The sequence below is a fragment of the Thalassophryne amazonica genome, chromosome 23, assembly GCF_902500255.1.
Source record: "Thalassophryne amazonica chromosome 23, fThaAma1.1, whole genome shotgun sequence".
Classification (NCBI taxonomy): Eukaryota; Metazoa; Chordata; class Actinopteri; order Batrachoidiformes; family Batrachoididae; genus Thalassophryne; species Thalassophryne amazonica.
The window spans coordinates 5,333,854-5,352,872 of record NC_047125.1 but is presented as its reverse complement, the minus strand read 5'-3'; the positions used below and the strand labels follow the sequence as shown (position 1 = coordinate 5,352,872).

The following is a 19,019-nucleotide window of genomic DNA, read 5'->3' as shown; positions in this document are numbered from 1 at the left end:
TTCATCCCGTATGCGCGGGGTTCAGAGGGCTTCCCTCTCTGTCTACGGAGAGCCAATAAGATTAGGATTGTGAGATTAAACCCCCACGATTGTCTTTTATAAAAACCAGTTGGTTTCCTTTGTTCTTTGATTCTACAAGACAGCGCTCCTGAGTGAGCAAAGTCTGTAAATTCCTCGACCTGTATCTCGCCTTAACATTGAATAAATTTAACTTGAGAAATAGATTGAATCTAGACTCCAATTGGGACAGGACATGAAAGATCAGGGAAATTACAAATCCAAACATAATTTCTTTTTTTTTTTTTTCATTAAAGAGCTCATTGCAACCACAAAAACATATATAATTTAGCTACTCTCAGTAAGTCTTTGACTTATTGAGAGTGGCTCAGACGAGCTATGTTGTGCAACTTAGAAACAGTGGCGCTAAAAAAAAGACAGCAGGCATAGCTGGAGGTGGCAGAGCTGAAGATGGTGCGATTCTCTTTGGGAGTGATGAGACTGGACAGGATTAGGAATGAACATAGAGGGACAGCTCAGGTGGGACGGTTTGGAGACAAAGTTGAAAAGGTGAGATTGGGTTGAGCTGGAGTCCATGGTGGAGGTGTCAGGGAGGAGGATGCTGAGGAAACTGCTCAGCATCCTGGACAACACCTCCCACCCCCCAGAGAACAGAAAGAGGACCATTCGGTTATCGTTAATTTTGTCCAAAAAGTGATGAATGTTGCTGCAATATCAACACAGTTTCTTCTCAGCAATGTTCCATGGCCTGTCTGGATCAGATACGAGCGTGGTGCAATTTGTCTTTCCACTGATCCTTGGATGTTTCAGATGCCAGTCACATGATCTCAAACTCTGGCATGTTTTCCTGGCTTTAAGCTGCACAGTTGTTTCACTCTGACATCATGCCACTGTTTTTGTTTGTCTCTGAATTTGTCAGTTTGACTTTGTGTGCTCCTCTTGGTATCAACAGGTGCTCCCGTATTGCCAAGTTTGTGCATATGTGTCATCCCATCAACTTATGGGCTGATCATAGGCAATTCTGCAGTGGTGCACTTAGATAGATCAATAAACGCTGATGAAAATCTGCCTTTCCCTCATATGCTTTCTTCATAAGACCTTTGACAACCTTCACTGAGCTCTGTATAAGGCCATTTAAATCTGGGAAAATGTGGGTTGGATGTTGTATGTTTAAGTCCCCATTCCCTGACAACGTTTGCAATTTCTTTACTTGCAAACTGTGGACCATTGTCTGATATCAGCTCATTTGGCAGACCATGTCTTGTGTGACCGTAGGACCTTTATGGCCGGGACGGCGGTGGGATCGAACCCGGACAGCTCGCACTAAAGACCATTCTTCTACCAGGTCAGCCAAAGGGGAATTCCCCCCCTTAGCCAAGCTAGTGGGAACGTCTTTTCAATCATGACCCGGGCCCTTCATCCCGCTACATATCTCCCCACCATTTTTGACTTCGTCCCGAAGTCACAGGTGCATTTAAGCATGTGCTGTGACTACCCACATCCTGTTCGTGACGCCAGATTGTGACCGTAGGACCTTTGTGGCCGGGATGGCGTGGGATTGAAACCAGACGGCTTACACTAAAGACCATTCCTCTACCAGGTCAGCCAAAGGGAAATTCCCCCCCTTAGCCAAGCTAGCGGGAACGTCTTTTCAATCAGGACCCGGGACCATCATCCCGCTACACTTGCAAAGACTGTTTTCAGGAATGCAGTGTCTGGAGTGTCACAACTTCAGGATAGTTTGAAAAGTAATCTATTACTATGAGCAGTTTATACCATTGCAGTCAAACAGATCTGCTCCCACTCTGTTAGGCACAGGGAATGTCATGTGTGGCTCTACTTGTTGTTGAGGGCGATACTTCAAACATATTTTCTTCCTCCAAGTGCCCTTCATGTATTTTTTTTTGGCATATCTTTGTGCATTGAGGTTGGAATAACAAATCTGTTGCCTTTAAACACAATGTCATCAACAACTGACAGATCCGTTTTGCACATGTAGCAGACATTCACGTTTGTGTTCAGGCCACCCTCTTTTGATTATCTTTTTGAGCTCTCTGATTGTCTCGTCCTTTTCAGTCTCTTGTCTAATTAGTCCATGGCCAAGGATGTTTTCGGTACCACTGACGGTGACCAAACAACACTTAGAATCCAGCCTCAGTGTACCATGGCCTATACAGAAATGTATGCTAACCATCCCAGGGCGGTAGCTGAAGGCAGGTAGGGGTTAATGAAGAATTACACATAAGTTAAAATCTAAAAATGATCTAGTCGTGTTGAAAACTATATCACATTATTTGTCTGATCATAAGAATTCCAAAAAGGTATAGTTTTTGGAATTCTTATGATCTTATGAATTGGAGTTCTTAAATGACTCACACAAACAAATCTAAATCCATCAAAAAATGAGAAAGAAATATTTTGTGTGAATTTCACACCCAAAGTCCACATTTTCCCTAAAATGTATCATTTGATATTTCCACAAGGATTTGTTTCCCAGTCCAGTCGAAGATTCAAGCTTCTCTATGGAAACCACCTGGACAACTGAGAGCCTAGACAGAAACTTCCACAAGGATTAATTGTGAACAGTGTTTTGATGAATCAAAGAAAACCAACAGAATTAAAATCAGAAATTGAAGGAGAAAATATATTTTTGGTGAATTTCATTATTTTCACCATAAAAAGTCTAAATTTTCTAAAACAATTAAAAATTTGAATGTTCTGTAAGTAAAAATTGTGAACAGTGTTTATTTACTCATGATCTCTGGCATGGGAGGCAATGACTCTAACCAAGAGGCTAAAACCCATGGGCTCTGCCATCTGGGGCCAGAGTGTCTTTTGGCGTTGGAGGGTGAGATTTACTGACTACCATATGCACAGTGACTCCTGCTGGCCTTCGTCACACTTAGTTGAAGCAAACAAAAACAAGATCATCAAAATCCATAAAGAACTGAAGAAGAAAAAAGCATTTGGATGAATTTCAGTTTAATTCCAAAATTAAATATTCAGAGAATCACAAAGTATCCCAGCATGCAGCAGGACTCCTGACACAGACACCATCTCACACCTTGACTACTGCAACACCTTGCTGGCAGGTTAAACACCATGAACATCCAAACACATCACACCGTCACACCACTTTTTAGTCCAAATCTTCTGACATACTGACGGACACTTTTTTGTTAAATTTCTGTTGGATTTTTTATTTTATTTTATTTATTTATTTATTTTTTTGTAGAATGCAATGAGTCCCAGACTTGGGGTCTATAGTTGCACCTGAAATATGCCATTGTATCCAAGGGCTTTCTTCAAAATGGTGACTGTTCCCTTAATTGCTGACCTTGTGGGCACTTGGGTGACCAGGGATTGCCTCGAGCAGGGATGAAAGTGGAGAAAACTATATTGCTATTTGGCGTGAAAAACAACGAGACGACCTACAACTCCAATTCCAATGAAGTTGGGACGTTGTGTAAAATGTAAATAAAAACAGAATAGAATGATTTGCAAATCCTCTTCAACTTACATTCAATTGAATACACCACAGAGACAAGATATTTAATGTTCAAACTGATAAACTTTATTGTAATTGTGCAAATATTTGCTCAACAATAAAAGAATGTTGTGTAAAAAAAGCTGTAACATCACCTTTCCTTCTAACAACACTCACTAAGCGTTTGGGAACTGAGGACACTAATTGTTGAAGCTTTGTAGGTGGAAATCTTTACCATTCTTGCTTAATGTACAACTTCAATTGTTCAACAGTCCGGGGTCTCTGTTGTCGCATTTTGCGCTTCATAATGTGCCACACATTTTCAACAGGCGACAGGTCTGGACTGCAGACAGGCCAGTCTAGTACCCGCAGTCTTTTACTGCGAAGCCACGCCATTGTAACACATGCAGAATGTGCTTTGGCATTGTCTTGCTGAAATAAGCAGCGTCCCTGAAGAAGATGTTGCTTGGATGACAGCATGTGTTGCTCCAAAACCTGGATGTACAGTAGTGTTCAGAATAATAGTAGTGCTATGTGACTAAAAAGATTAATCCAGGTTTTGAGTATATTTCTTATTGTTACATGGGAAACAAGGTACCAGTAGATTCAGTAGATTCTCACAAATCCAACAAGACCAAGCATTCATGATATGCACACTCTTAAGGCTATGAAATTGGGCTATTAGTAAAAAAAAAAAGTAGAAAAGGGGGTGTTCACAATAATAGTAGTTTGTCATTCAGTCAGTGAGTTCGTCAATTTTGTGGAACAAACAGGTGTGAATCAGGTGTCCCCTATTTAAGGATGAAGCCAGCACCTGTTGAACATGCTTTTCTCTTTGAAAGCCTGAGGAAAATGGGACGTTCAAGACATTGTTCAGAAGAACAGCGTAGTTTGATTAAAAAGTTGATTGGAGAGGGGAAAACCTATACGCAGGTGCAAAAAATTATAGGCTGTTCATCTACAATAATCGCCAATGCTTTAAAATGGACAAAACAAAAACAAAAAAAAACATAGACGCGTGGACGAAAACAGAAAACAACCATCAAAATGGATAGAATAATAACCAGAATGGCAAAGGCTCACCCATTGATCAGCTCCAGGATGATCAAAGACAGTCTGGAGTTACCTGTAAGTGCTGTGACAGTTAGAAGATGCCTGTGTGAAGCTAATTTATTTGCAAGAATCCCCCACAAAGTCCCTCTGTTAAATAAAAGACGTGCAGAAGAGGTTACAATTTGCCAAAGAACACATCAACTGGTCTAAAGAGAAATGGAGGAATATTTTGTGGACTGATGAGAGTAAAATTGTTCTTTTTGGGTCCAAGGGCTGCAGACAGTTTGTGAGACGACCCCCAAACTCAATTCAAGCCACAGTTCACAGTGAAGCATGGAGGTGCAAGCATCATGATATGGGCATGTTTCTCCTACTATGGTGTTGGGCCTATATATCACATACCAGGTATCATGGATCAGTTTGGATATGTCAAAATACTTGAAGAGGTCATGTTGCCTTATGATGAAGAGGACATGCCCTTGAAATGGGTGTTTCAACAAGACAATGACCCCAAGCACACTAGTAACCAAGCAAAATCTTGGTTCCAAACCAACAAAATTAATGCCTCGCAGATGTGAAGAAATCATGAAAAACTGTGGTTATACAACTAAATACTAGTTTAGTGATTCACAGGATTACTGAAAAAGCAGTTTGAACATAATTTTGAGTTTGTAGCATCAACAGCAGATGCTACTATTATTGTGAACACCCCCTTTTCTACTTTTTTTAATAATAGTCCAATTTCATAGCCTTAAGAGTGCATATCATGAATGCTTAGTCTTAAAGTATATACAACCCCTGGCAAAAATTATGGAATCACCGGCCTCGGAGGATGTTCATTCAGTTGTTTAATTTTGTAGAAAAAAAGCAGATCACAGACATGACAAAAAACTAAAGTCATTTCAAATGGCAACTTCCTGGCTTTAAGAAACACTATAAGAAATCAAGAAAAAATATTATGGCAGTCAGTAACGGTTACTTTTTTAGACCAAGCAGAGGAAAAAAATATGGAATCACTCAATTCTGAGGAAAAAATTATGGAATCACCCTGTAAATTTTCATCCTCAAAACTAACACCTGCATCAAATCAGATCTGCTCGTTGACATTGACCCTGTGCCATGACATTGACCCTACGTGTCTTTTGCAAGGAATGTTTTTGCTCTATGGCAAGATGCATTATCATCTTGAAAAATGATTTCATCATCCCCACACATCCTTTCAGTTGTCCAAAATATCAACGTAAACTTGTGCATTTATTGATGATGCAATGACAGCCATCTCCTCAGTGCCTTTACCTGACATGCAGCCCCATATCATCAATGACTGTGGAAATTTACATGTTCTCTTCAGGCAGTCATCTTTATAAATCTCATTGGAACGGCACCAAACAAAAGTTCCAGCATCATCACCTTGCCCAATGCAGATTCGAGATTCATCACTGAATATGACTTTCGTCCAGTCATCCACAGTCCACAATTGCTTTTCCTTAGCCCATTGTAACCTTGTTTTTTTCTGTTTAGGTGTTAATGATGGCTTTCGTTTAGCTTTTCTGTATGTAAATCCCATTTCCATTAGGCAGTTTCTTACAGTTCGGTCACAGACGTTGACTCCAGTTTCCTCCCATTCGTTCCTCATTTGTTTTGTTGTGCATTTTTCAATTTTTGAGACATATTGCTTTAAGTTTTCTGTCTTGATGCTTTGATGTCTTCCTTGGTCTACCAGTATGTTTGCCTTTAACAACCTTCTCATGTTGTTTGTATTTGGTCCAGAGTTTAGACACAGCTGACTGTGAACAACCAACATCTTTTGCAACATTGCATGAAGATTTACTCTTTTAAGAGTTTGATAATCCTCTCCTTTGTTTCAATTGACATATCTCATGTTGGAGCCATGATTCATGTCAGTCCACTTGGTGCAACAGCTCTCCAAGGTGTGTTCACTCCTTTTTAGATGCAGACTAACGAGCAGATCTGATATGATGCAGGTGTTAGTTTTGGGGATGAAAATTTACAGGGTGATTCCATAATTTTTTCCTCAGAATTGAGTGATTCCATATTTTTTTCCTCTGCTTGGTCTAAAAAAGTAACCGTTACTGACTGCCACAATCTTTTTTCTTGATTTCTTATAGTGTTTCTTAAAGCCAGAAAATTGCCATTTGAAATGACTTTAGTTTTGTGTCATGTCTGTGATCTGCTTTTTTTCTACAAAATTAAACAACTGAATGAACATCCTCCGAGGCCGGTGATTCCATAATTTTTGCCAGGGGTTGTATTATGGACTAGATGATGGAATCCCTAAATTCCTTGCAAGTGAACGCTGAGAAACATTGTTCTTAAACTGCTGGACTATTTTTTCATGCAGTTGTTCACAAAGTGGTGATCCTCACCCATCTTTGGTTCTGAATGGCCGAGCCTTTTGGGGATGCTCTTTTTATACCCAATCATGACACTCACCCGTTTCCAATTAAGTTTTCTTTGAGGATTCATCAACTTTCCACCTTTTGTTGCCAATGTCCCAATTTTTTTTGAAATGTGTTGCAGGCATCCATTTCAAAATGAGCAAATATTTCCACAAAAACAAAGTCTATCAGTTTGAACATTAAATATCTTGTCTTTGTGGTGTATTCAATTGAATATATGTTGATGATTTTCAAATCATTGTATTTTGTCTTTACTTACATTTTACACAACGTCCCAGCTTCTTTGGAATTGGGGTTGCATTTGCAGCTGGTTGTTAATAGCCCACGGCACAAAAAGAGGCTTGCAACAACACCATTAATATGTAGTACAAAAGCCAAGCACTTGTTTATCCGTTTCGCTTTTACTTTATCTTTGTTCCTGATTTGTGCAGTCAAGACTTTCACTAAGACTTGATGTTCTCCGAGTCTCCCATCCAGCTGTTTATCGCCAACATTGCATTTTCTTGACTGTTTTCTTTTTTAAGGGAGGTTCCCTTTATGATTTTGGCCCTCATTAATGTTGACTTTTGGGAGATCTCTGCTGTTTGACAGCTGATTTTCTGCTGTAATGTTTTTTCCATTGCAATGAATTTCAATATTTTTAATACTGCTGCACACCGTGGAACCAATAAATGTAGCAATTTGAAGCTTGAATAGGCTTCACACGTGGGCGCCACAGTAATGTAACAAATTTAAATATTTTATTAATGTTAATATTTAATATATGCCTCACTCAGAAGCACCAGAATATGTAACAAAATTTAATTATTAATCATTGACACAAACATATTGTAACAAACTGAGATATTGATAATACAATATTTAATCAAATATGAAATTTAATTAAACCACGAAAAGGGTCACCACCTATGTATTTGGATGTGTAGGACATGCTTTACATTAATATTAATCTCTGATCAGAAAGTCATAAGATCCAGAAACGATTGATCAAACCTGTTTCAACTGAACACAATAAAACCACTTGTGTAATATTTATATACATTTTACACACACAGGGGTAAACATAAGTGACTTGAGAATATGAACAATTATTCATAATTTTATTATGGAGGCAGTCTGTTATACCCCTGTCACACTAGTCCATGAATGAATCCGAATGCCGTATGAATGAGGATTGGAATGACAGTTGTGCAAATTTGAGTTGCACTCAAAAGCCTCGTACAGCCATCGGTACATTTGTGTGTACACTGAAAGACAGTTCTTTTTCTACAATGTACGCGATTATTAAAATTTTCAAACTACATCCTCAGCAGAAAAATCGATTACAGAAATAAAAACCTTTCACCATGACAATTTCTTAATAATTCAAGAGATAACATTTTACACACATCAACAGTTATAAAAGGCTTTACCTGAAAGAAACATTTCAACAGGTTAACTTTGAAGATACCATTTGACTTGCATGTGGTCCCAACTGTATGCTTTCTTTATTGTGCATTCATCCCATCCCAATGTCTTTGGATAACTCATGGTCTTTGTCCCTTTTTTTTTTATTTCTCTTCAATTTGTCCTGTATGAATAATCATATGTTTGTTGAGGTCGGTCTTTAGCGGAAATGTTCGACTACATTCAGAGCAGCCAAATGGTCTCTGTCCCGTATGAATGATCAAATGTCCGTTCAGGTGGCTCTTTTGTCTAAATGTTTGACCACATTCAGAACATGCAAATGGTTTTTGTCCTGCATGAATTAACGTGTGTGTGTTCAGGTGGCTCTTCTGTCTAAATCTTTTACCACATTCAGAACAGCCAAATGGTTTTTGTCCTGCATGAATTACCATGTGTCCATTCAGGCTGCTCTTTTGCATAAATCTTTGACCACATTCCGAACAGCCAAATGGTTTTTGTCCCGTATGAATTATCATGTGTGTGGTCAGGTTGCCCTTTTGTATAAATTTCTTACCACATTCAGAACAGTTAAATGGTTTTTGTCCTGTATGAATTATCATGTGTCTGTCCAGACTGCTCTTCTGTCCAAATTTTCGACCACATTCAGAACAGCCAAATTGTTGTTCTGTATGAATTGTTCTGCGTTTATTCAGAGTGCCCTTCTGTTTCTGTCTTCTACCTTGATCAGAACAGCTAAATGGTTTTACACTTGATTGCCTCCTCTTGTGTTGCTCTGAATTGTTCATGTGACCAGATGCTTTTATATATTTCGAGTCTTTAAGTTGTTTCTCGGCAATGTTGCAATTGCTTGAACAACCAATATTGGTATTTTTTCGACAGTTAAAACTCAACTGACGTTCTCTGCTCTGTTCCCAGTCATAACTGTCATCAGTCTCAGTTCCAGAACCATCTGAACTCCTGCCACTGGTATCTGGTTGTAAATGACTGTTTGGACCTGAGTTGCTGGCTGGTTGTGGTCCTCCATCATCCTCTCCATCAGCTTCTGCTGTCAGTGTTCTGTGTACAGATGAGCTGCTGGCTACAGGCTCAGCCTCTGTGCTCTCATCACTTCGGCTTTGATGAAGCTGTGATGACTCTGGATTTTCATCATTTTCACTCTTCACAGGGACGACAGTGAAACCAAACTTGGTGAGATCTGCCTCCTCCAGCTGCTGAAGCTGCTCTCCCTGCTGACTTATCCACAGCTTCTCTTCTTCTTTAATGTCCTCCTGGTCAACACTCAGGTTCCATTCCTGGTTTTCAGGGAGAGTTTCTTCTTTAATCACCAACAACGGCTGCATGTCTGCAAAGAAACAAAAACAAAAATTAAATGAACAATAAATGTCAGACCAACACTCATTAAAATAAAGCAGAAGAGTAGTGAGTTTAACCCAGGGCTGTAAAATAAAAATTTCGAAATCTTAGTAAAATTCTATTGTCTGTAATTAGTTTTATGTTTTTTTATCTTTCATTATGGGGACCTTTGATTAATGCTGTTCTACAGCTATGATTTTTTTTTCTTCATTTAAAAACTTTATAAATTTACTACTACTACTTATTAAACTGAATTTGAACATGATGTCAAAATTCTAAAATATGACATGAACACATTTATGGCAACATCACAACTCATTAAAAAAAAAAAAAGTCACTCACACTTTTAAAATCCAAACTTAAAACTATTATGGATTTCTGATATTTAACATTGAGATTTAACATGCAATATGCAGTAATGTCTGCCTTAATTTTGTTACTCAGCATAAGCTGCCTGCATTGTACATAGTGAACTGTCTATTCACCGTTTCGCAGTTGTGAATCTCGCGCCATCTCGCGGTTCATGACTCACGTGAGAGGTCAGTTTCAGCAGAGTTCCGGTTCAGGGTACAATGTAAACACACTTCATGAAGTACGAACAACAAGACAACATCAGGGCACAGCAGAAGTCCATCATAGTTGCTACACCTCCTCGAGATAACCAACCCCACATTTGGAGAACGTGTCATCATCATAATCGCCCGTGAACTTGCTGGATCAACGCCATCCACATCCTCACTAGCCATTATTTACATGTGCTGTGAGACCCTGGAACTTTGCTGGTGCCGTGGTGCATTCTCGGAAGCGCAAGAGGCCACCAGGGAGGTTATGGCAAATGTTATAGTACAGAATGAAGTCTGTATCACATATCATGCCTACCTTTTGTTACACCCAAGCGGTAACCTAAGTCCACTGGAATTAAAGCCCTTGACTGGCCACTTCAGGCTGGCTTCAAAACAGAACACTTTCCCATAGGACTGTGTTAAAATGTCCAACTCTCTCTTTGAACAGTATCCTCCTCTCTGACAACTGTCCAGGTGTGAATTTTTTTTTCGAATGTCTTAGTTTAAAATGTTTTGAGCCATAAAGTTCTGTATAATTGGGGCGTGGTCACTTTGAGTGACAGCTGGCAGCTGCTGAGTGGAGCGTCTCCGTGTTTCATCTTTAGCTTGATGCGGCTGGTAGTGGAGACTGTCTGCTTGTTTCGAGTATTATAAATCATAATGATATATGAAAAATGTGGGTTCGAGGCTGTTCACAAACAGACAAACAGGGGGCGCAAACATAACTGCCACACAACTTCGTTGGTAGAGGTAAAACGAGCCTCTCTCAAAAATCATGAAGAAAAAATATAAGGGAAAGAAACAAATGGAGCAAAGCTGAGTTATGTTTCACCTTCTAATTCTTCTTCAAAGAGACGGGGCTGTCTACATTGTCTGGTGAGCTGGGAACAATAACTTTTTCTCATCCTATCAGGATATATACATTTGTCCTACAGTCTGATCTGAATTCATGTAGGTCAGTAATCCTGGATCAGGGAGGAGACAACAGACAGTTGGTCCTAAACTGCTTTTGGATTCAGAAGTGCAGTGCATGTGCAGCAAGCGGTGCATAAAGTTGTTTTTAACAGGCTGCATTCAACAGTGCACGACGTGTACGGTGCATCTGGAAAGTATTCATAGCGCTTCACTTTTTCCACATTTTGTTATGTTGCAGCCTTATTCCAAAATGGATGAAATTCATTTTTTCCCCTCAAAATTTGACTCAACATGAAAAACTTTTTTTTTTTTTTTTTTAATTTTTGCAAAATTACTAAAAATAAAAAAAACTAAAATCAGATATACGTAAGTATTCACACACTTTGTTCAATACTTTGTTGATACTTTGGCAGCAATTACAGCCTAAAGTCTTCTAGAATATAAAGTTGATGCACCTACAGTAGTGTTCAGAATAATAGTAGTGCTATGTGACTAAAAAGATTAATCCAGGTTTTGAGTATATTTCTTATTGTTACATGGGAAACAAGATACCAGTAGATTCAGTATATTCTCACAAATCCAACAAGATCAAACATTCATGATATGCACACTCTTAAGGCTACGAAATTGGGCTATTAGTGTAAAAAAAAAAAAAAAAAGTAGAAAAAGGGGTGTTCACAATAATAGTAGTGTGGCATTCAGTGAGTTCGTCATTTTGTTGAACAAACAGGTGTGAATCAGGTGTCCCCTATTTAAGGATGAAGCCAGCACCTGTTGAACATGCTTTTCTCTTTGAAAGCCTGAGGAAAATGGGACGCTCAAGACATTGTTCAGAAGAACAGCGTAGTTTGATTAAAAAGTTGATTGGAGAGGGGAAAACCTATACGCAGGTGCAAAAAATTATAGGCTGTTCATCTACAATGATCTCCAATGCTTTAAAATGGACAAAAAATAAATAAAATAAAAGACAGACATGTGGAAGAAAACAGAAAACAACCAATGAAATGGATAGAAGAATAACCAGAATGGCAAAGGTTCACCCATTGATCAGCTCCAGGATGATCAAAGACAGTCTGGAGTTACCTGTAAGTGCTGTGACAGTTAGAAGACGCCTGTGTGAAGCTAATTTATTTGCAAGAATCCCCCGCAAAGTCCCTCTGTTAAATAAAAGACGTGCAGAAGAGGTTACAATTTGCCAAAGAACACATCAACTGGCCTAAAGAGAAATGGAGGAATATTTTGTGGACTGATGAGAGTAAAATTGTTCTTTTTGGGTCCAAGGGCCGCAAACAGTTTGTGAGACGACCCCCAAACTCTGAATTCAAGCCACAGTTCACAGTGAAGACAGTGAAGCATGATGGTGCAAGCATCATGATATGGGCATGTTTCTCCTACTATGGTGTTGGGCCTATATATCGCATACCAGGTATCATGGATCAGTTTGGATATGTCAAAATACTTGAAGAGGTCATGTTGCCTTATGCTGAAGAGGACATGCCCTTGAAATGGGTGTTTCAACAAGACAATGACCCCAAGCACACTAGTAAACAAGCAAAATCTTGGTTCCAAACCAACAAACGTAATGTCTTGCTGATGTGAAGAAATCATGAAAAACTGTGGTTATACAACTAAATACTAGTTTAGTGATTTACAGGATTGCTAAAAAAGCAGTTTGAACATACTAGTTTTGAGTTTGTAGCAACAGCAGATGCTACTATTATTGTGAACACCCCCTTTTCTACTTTTTTTTTTTTTTTACTAATAGCCCAATTTCATAGCGTTAAGAGTGTGCATATCATGAATGCTTGGTCTTGTTGGATTTGTAAGAATCTACTGAATCTACTGGTACCTTGTTTCCCATGTAACATAAGAAATATACTCAAAACCTGGATTAATCTTTTTAGTCACATAGCACTACTATTATTCTGAACACTACTGTATCTTTGGGCAGTTTGGCCCAATCCTCTTTGCGGCACCTCTCAAGCTCCATCAAGTTGGATGGGGAGTGTCCGTGCACAGACATTTTCAGATCTCTCCAGAGATGTTCAAGCAGATTCAGGTCTGGGCTCTGGCTGGACCACTCAAGGACATTGACAGAGTTGTTCTGAAGCCACTGCTTTGATATCTTGGCTGAACCGTCGCACCAGTCTGAGGTCAAGAGTGCTGTGGAGCAGGTTTTCATTCAGGATTTCTCTGTACATTGCTGCATCCATCTTACGCTCAATCCTGACAAGTCTCCCAGTTCCTGCCGCTGAAAAACATCCACACATGATGCTGCCACCACCAAGCTTCACTGTAGGGATGGTGCCTGGTTTCCTCCAAACATTCACACCAAAGAGTTCAATCTTTATCTCATCAGACCAGACAATTTTGTTTCTCATGGACAGAGTCCTTCAGGTGCCTTTTGGCAAACTCCAGGGCCTGTATCCACAAAGTAACTCAAAGTCTTCTCAAAGAGCTCCTAACTTAGCCTAAAATTTCCTGACAATGAATCTTAGCCTAAGAGTGAGCCAGCAGGTGCCTGAGAGCAAGTTTGAGCAACGAGGGGACAGAAACTCCTATCTGTGTGAGGAGGCGGGGTTGACCCTGTTGCTAGGTATGACGCAGTCCTTTAAGACCTGTGATTGGTTGTTTTATTATTGGTGTTAACAGCTCTCCCGCATCCCACAATCACGTTTTATGTCTGTTTTTTTCAGGACAACCTGTTCTTTCAGAATATACGAGGTCTATTAGAAAAGTATCCGACCTTATTATTTTTTTCAAAAACCATATGGATTTGAATCACGTGTGATTACATCAGACATGCTTGAACCCTCGTGGGCATGCGAGAGTTTTTTCACGCCTGTCGGTTACGTCATTCGCCTGTGGGCAGTCTTTGAGTGAGGAGTGGCCCACCCTCTCGTCGATTTTTTTCATTGTTTAGGAATGGCTCAGAGACTGCTGCTTTGTTTGATAAAATGTTTTTCAAAACTGTAAGGCACAACTGAGTGGACACCATTCGATAAATTCAGCTGGTTTTCAGTAAAAATTTTAACGGCTGATGAGAGATTTTGGTGTGTAAGTGTCGCTTTAAGGACGGCCCACGGCGCCTGACGGCGATCTGCGCTCTGAGGCGTCGTCGTCTCGCTGTTTCAAGCTGAAAACTTCCACATTTCAGGCTCTGTTCACCCAGGTCATCGTCAGAGAACAGAGAAGTTTCAGAAGAAGTCGGCATGAGGAGTTTATGCGGACATTCCACTGTTAAAGGAGATTTTGTAATGAAAGAACGTGCGGGCAGATTCGCACGTCGGGCCGGACCCGACCGCGGGGGGTCGCGACAGGAAAAACACCTCCGTTGCAAGCCTTAACGGACAAGTTGGAACAAGCCCAGCTGTTAATTTCTCAGATACTCACTTGTTGAAAGCCATCAAAAGCCGCCTGAATTTTACAAATGGTTTTCAACACGGAGGTGTTTTTCATGTCGCGGCGCAGACGGATTTGCTTCGTCGTCATGGAATTTGCCCGCGAATTTGCTCGGCGAATTTGCCCGCACGTTCTTTCATTACAAAATCTCCTTTAACAGTGGAATGTCCGCATAAACTCCTCATGCCGACTTCTTCTGAAACTTCTCTGTTCTCTGACAACGTCCTGGGTGAACAGAGCCTGAAATTAGGACGTTTTCAGCTCGAAACAGCCAGACGGACGCCACCTCTGATCGCGCCAATCCGCTTTGTGAGCTGTCCCTAAAGCGAAAGAAACTCCACAACCTCTCATCAGCCGTTAAACTTTTCACCGAAAACCAGCAGAATTTCTCGAATAGTGTCCACTCGGATATCCCTCACAGGCCCTGAAAAAATTTTGATAAAGCAACGCGCGCCGTCTCCAGCAGCGTCTCAGACAAAGGATTTCAGTCGAGAGGGCTGGACCAGTGCTCACTCAAAGCCTGCCCACAGGCGGATGACGTCACCGACACCCGTGAAAAAACTCACGCATGCGCACGAGGGTTCAAGCATGTCTGGTGTAATCGCACGTGATTCAAATCCATATAGTTTTTTTTTTTAAATAAAACTGCCGGTTTTCTAATAAACCTCGTATATGCTTTTACTGTGTTTTATAAGTGTAATAAAGGTTTATAATCAGAAATAAAGGAAAAAATAAAGCGGAAAAATAATTTGGCTTGGTTTGTGCTCTGACATGCACTGTCAACTGTGGGACCTTATATGTAGACAGGTGTGTGTCTTTCCAAATCATGTCCAAGCAACTGAATTTACCCCAGGTGGACTCCAATTAAGGTGTAGAAACATCTCAAGGATGATCAGTGGAAACAGGAGGCACCTGAGTTCAATTATGAGCCAGAATCCAAGGATGCCACTGGAAGCAGATCTAATGGTGACCACAAGCAAACAGAGGAGGGTCAAATAGTATTATTGGAGAAAGCCTGCAAGCAATCTGCATCCATGATGAAACTAGGCAACTCTTTTCAATAAGAGACCAGGGATCTGCTGAGACAAGTCACAGAGAGCATTACCCATCCTGGTGCTGCTGAAATGATTGGCACACACCTCAAGAGAGGCAAAATTCAATTCCAGGAATTCATGAAGGGGCTAGAAAATAAGGATGCATGCAAGTTCTATGAACCAATGAAGAAAAACAAGACAGACTTCTTTCAGCAAGAACCACTACCTACTGATACAAAGCAAAAGGTTCTGAAAGAGGAACACCATCTCTTTTCTCAGCGCTTCATCTCATGCCAGAACAGAGAGTGTGACTTGCAGGAGTTATTTCACCATGAGAACCATCCTTTTCCTGCTGCACTGAGTGACAGTTGAAAGCTGCACTTCTGCCAGAAGTTACAGCTTCCTGCCATTCTAGAGGCTAAATTATCATCATGACCAGACACTGAGCCACAGACAGACATCATCATCATCATCATGGATGGAACTGCTTTGGTAAATGCTTTACATTGAGGAAATCAAAGATATATGTTTTGCTAGATGACCTTCCCACAGTAGCAACTTAAGCCAGACAGATTGAAAGCATAAACAAGGTCCAAGTGAGGACAGGGAGTGAGGCGGAGAGTGACAGATAAAGGAAAACTTTCTCAAAACTGGTAGTTTCTTGAAAAATTACACCAACAAAACAGAACTCTTTCATTTCTTAGCTGACATGAAGGCACCAAACACCAAGGGAGAAAGTGTTGTTAACAGCCATCTGATCAACATGGATGAATTGGCTCCTTGCAATCATGAAGAGGTATATATAAGAATCGTTGTCCATGCCAGGCAAGCAGCAGTAGAGGACAGAAAAGTTCTGCTGATCAAAGCCAATTACGTTGATGTCCTCATTATTGCAGCAAGTACTTCTAGAACTTGGCCAAGAGAAACTGTGGGTCACTACTGGTCAAAGACAGATGCTCAAATGGATTCCAGCACATGACCTCGACATTACAATGTTTCCAGAACAGACCAGAGGGCTGCTCTTCTTCCATGTTCACAGCAGTTGTGATGCGGTGTCAACCTTCTGTGGGAAAGACGTCTGCATGGCAGACATAGAATGTGCTTCTCAAGGCCTCCATTGTCTTCAGAAATCTCAGCCAATACCCACCACAGATTGAAGATGGGCACCTGGAGATGTTGGAGAAGTTTGTGGTCATAATGTACGACAGATCCAGTACAGTGCTGATGATACACAACTCCAGCTCTATGCAAAAAAGCAGAAGTCATATGAGACCATCCCATCCCTGGGATCAGAAAGGCAACTAGTGGCAGCTGTTCTACACGCTCACCCACTGCAGAGAGCTGTCAACAACTGATCAAGTGTGGCTGCAAGACAAAATGTTGTGAGAGGTGCAAATGCTAACAATATGGCGTCACATTCACAGCTTTGCGCAGCTGCAAATGCCTGGACTAATTCAAAATCACAATCATTTTTGGAGAAGGACAAACACAAATTTATTATTCAACTAGTGCATTAAAAATAAAAACTACCCTTTGTCATCAATCCCCCCTAAAAGTGTTTTGACATCTGACGGGCATTTATTTGAGTTCTTGTGAGAATTCTGCCTCAATCTGATCTGCGGGTGCACACAAGCTCCCCCCTTGCCCCTCCCTCCTCCACTCATGCAGCTCTGAGACGCCAAACCGCTGCTACACACTTCTCTGATCCGCAGCATCAGACAGGTAAAGACAATGTTTGAGAACTGTCTAGTCCACACAGATTTACCACAGAGTGCCTTTGTAATTGAAGCAATTAAAGCCCAAGACATATTCAGTGACTTGGAAATGTTCATGGATCCAGCCCTTGACTTGTCTGAAGAAAAATGGCAATAAAACTGATTATTTACAGGTGTTATACTAAATGGGTCCATTACTTATGCAACCAATCACCTTGGCTTTTATATTTTTAATTCGTGATACCAAGTTACAGAGATTTGCCTTGCGTTTGAATTTAAGAAAGATAAATTTAGAAATTTTTATGTTGAGAAGCCAGATTTACTTTTTGTATTTGAAATGGCATAAACAAATTAAAATGTGTGAAATACCAAAGGGCTCAATACTTTTAGAGTGCACTGTATGTGGAGATAAGTTCGATATAAGTTAACACATAAGTTCAAACCCATTGGTTAGAAATAAGTTTTGGGTACGCAAGACATTATCTCGACGTATTTCAACTCATCAGTACTTTACAATTAACGTGTGTCAACGATCGCATAACTTACCTGTCCCTTATAGCTTACACATGTGGAACGTATAAGACATACGTCAAAAATTTTGTATGTACAAAATGTTGAAGACTTCACCAAACTACAACACATACCAGCACGCTTCATAGTGCTCTTAACTTACATAAAATTTAACCATAATTTATTTGACATAAGTCAGCGTATTCGCCACATTTATCATATGTCAGCATATGCTGGCTAAATTGTCCATGTGTGACAGAGCCAGAAATGGGACTTCAACAAGAACTGCTTCAGTTTCAATGATGTGTCAGCTTTCATTACTGGCTAAGCAGAATGCTATCACAAAACCAAAGATAGTTCTGTTAACAAAGACCAGATTTCCATCACAGTCTCTCTTTCTCTCTCCCTTCTCTTTCAAACCCACATTTCTGTGCACTTCCACGTCAAGCCTGGTAGTAAAGCCAGCTATTAATGCTACTAAATTACCAAAGAAAAGTTCCCTAGTTTGGGTTGTCGATTTTACAGAATATGGAGAAATTTTATATGTATCTTTCATCAAAAACCTCCTCATCCTGTTGTGTTGTGTATTGATAAAAATCACTGGAGGAATACCCGATGAGGAAAATATTATGAGTATCAGTAAGACAAACAAAGCTGAGTGAAGAAACTTGTTCTGTAGAAGAGATTTGGAGGATTAAAATCAGCATCCAGCTATCAAATGGTTGAGTCCAGATCCACCTACTTATACTCTTTGGATTGAGAAAGTCAGAGAGATCTATCAGATGGAGGAGATCACACACTCCTTAAGATTGCAGAGAGAACTTTTCACAGAGAGATGGAGGCCCATGATGGGTTTGTTACATCCATAAGGGTTGCATAGCGTTATTTTTGTTTTTGTGTTCTTAATTCTGCTTCATTCCCATTGTATATTATTATAACATGTGCATGAACATAGGTGAATGCAGAATACTTTGCATCTCTAATGTACATGGTGTAATATTTTCTAAACTCAATAAAAATAAAGTAAAAAAAAAAAAAAAAAAAAAAAAAATCAGCATCCAGCCCTTTACCCCTTTTGTTTTCTTCTTTTAAATGACATATTTCTTCTTCCTGGTCTGCGATCTTTCCTTCACCAGCAGGTG

At 40.0% G+C, this 19,019-nt stretch overlaps 1 protein-coding gene and 1 long non-coding RNA gene across 2 annotated transcripts in view; one reads left to right on the top strand and one right to left on the bottom strand.

Annotated features, from left to right (window-relative positions):
- LOC117504818 overlaps positions 1-19,019 on the bottom strand; it is a 3,434,143-nt gene that overhangs the window by 556,651 nt on the left and 2,858,473 nt on the right. The gene's annotated exons all lie outside the window — the stretch shown is intronic.
- The window catches only part of LOC117504910, a 360,669-nt gene that overhangs the window by 242,358 nt on the left and 99,292 nt on the right, over positions 1-19,019 (top strand). The window lies entirely within an intron of this gene.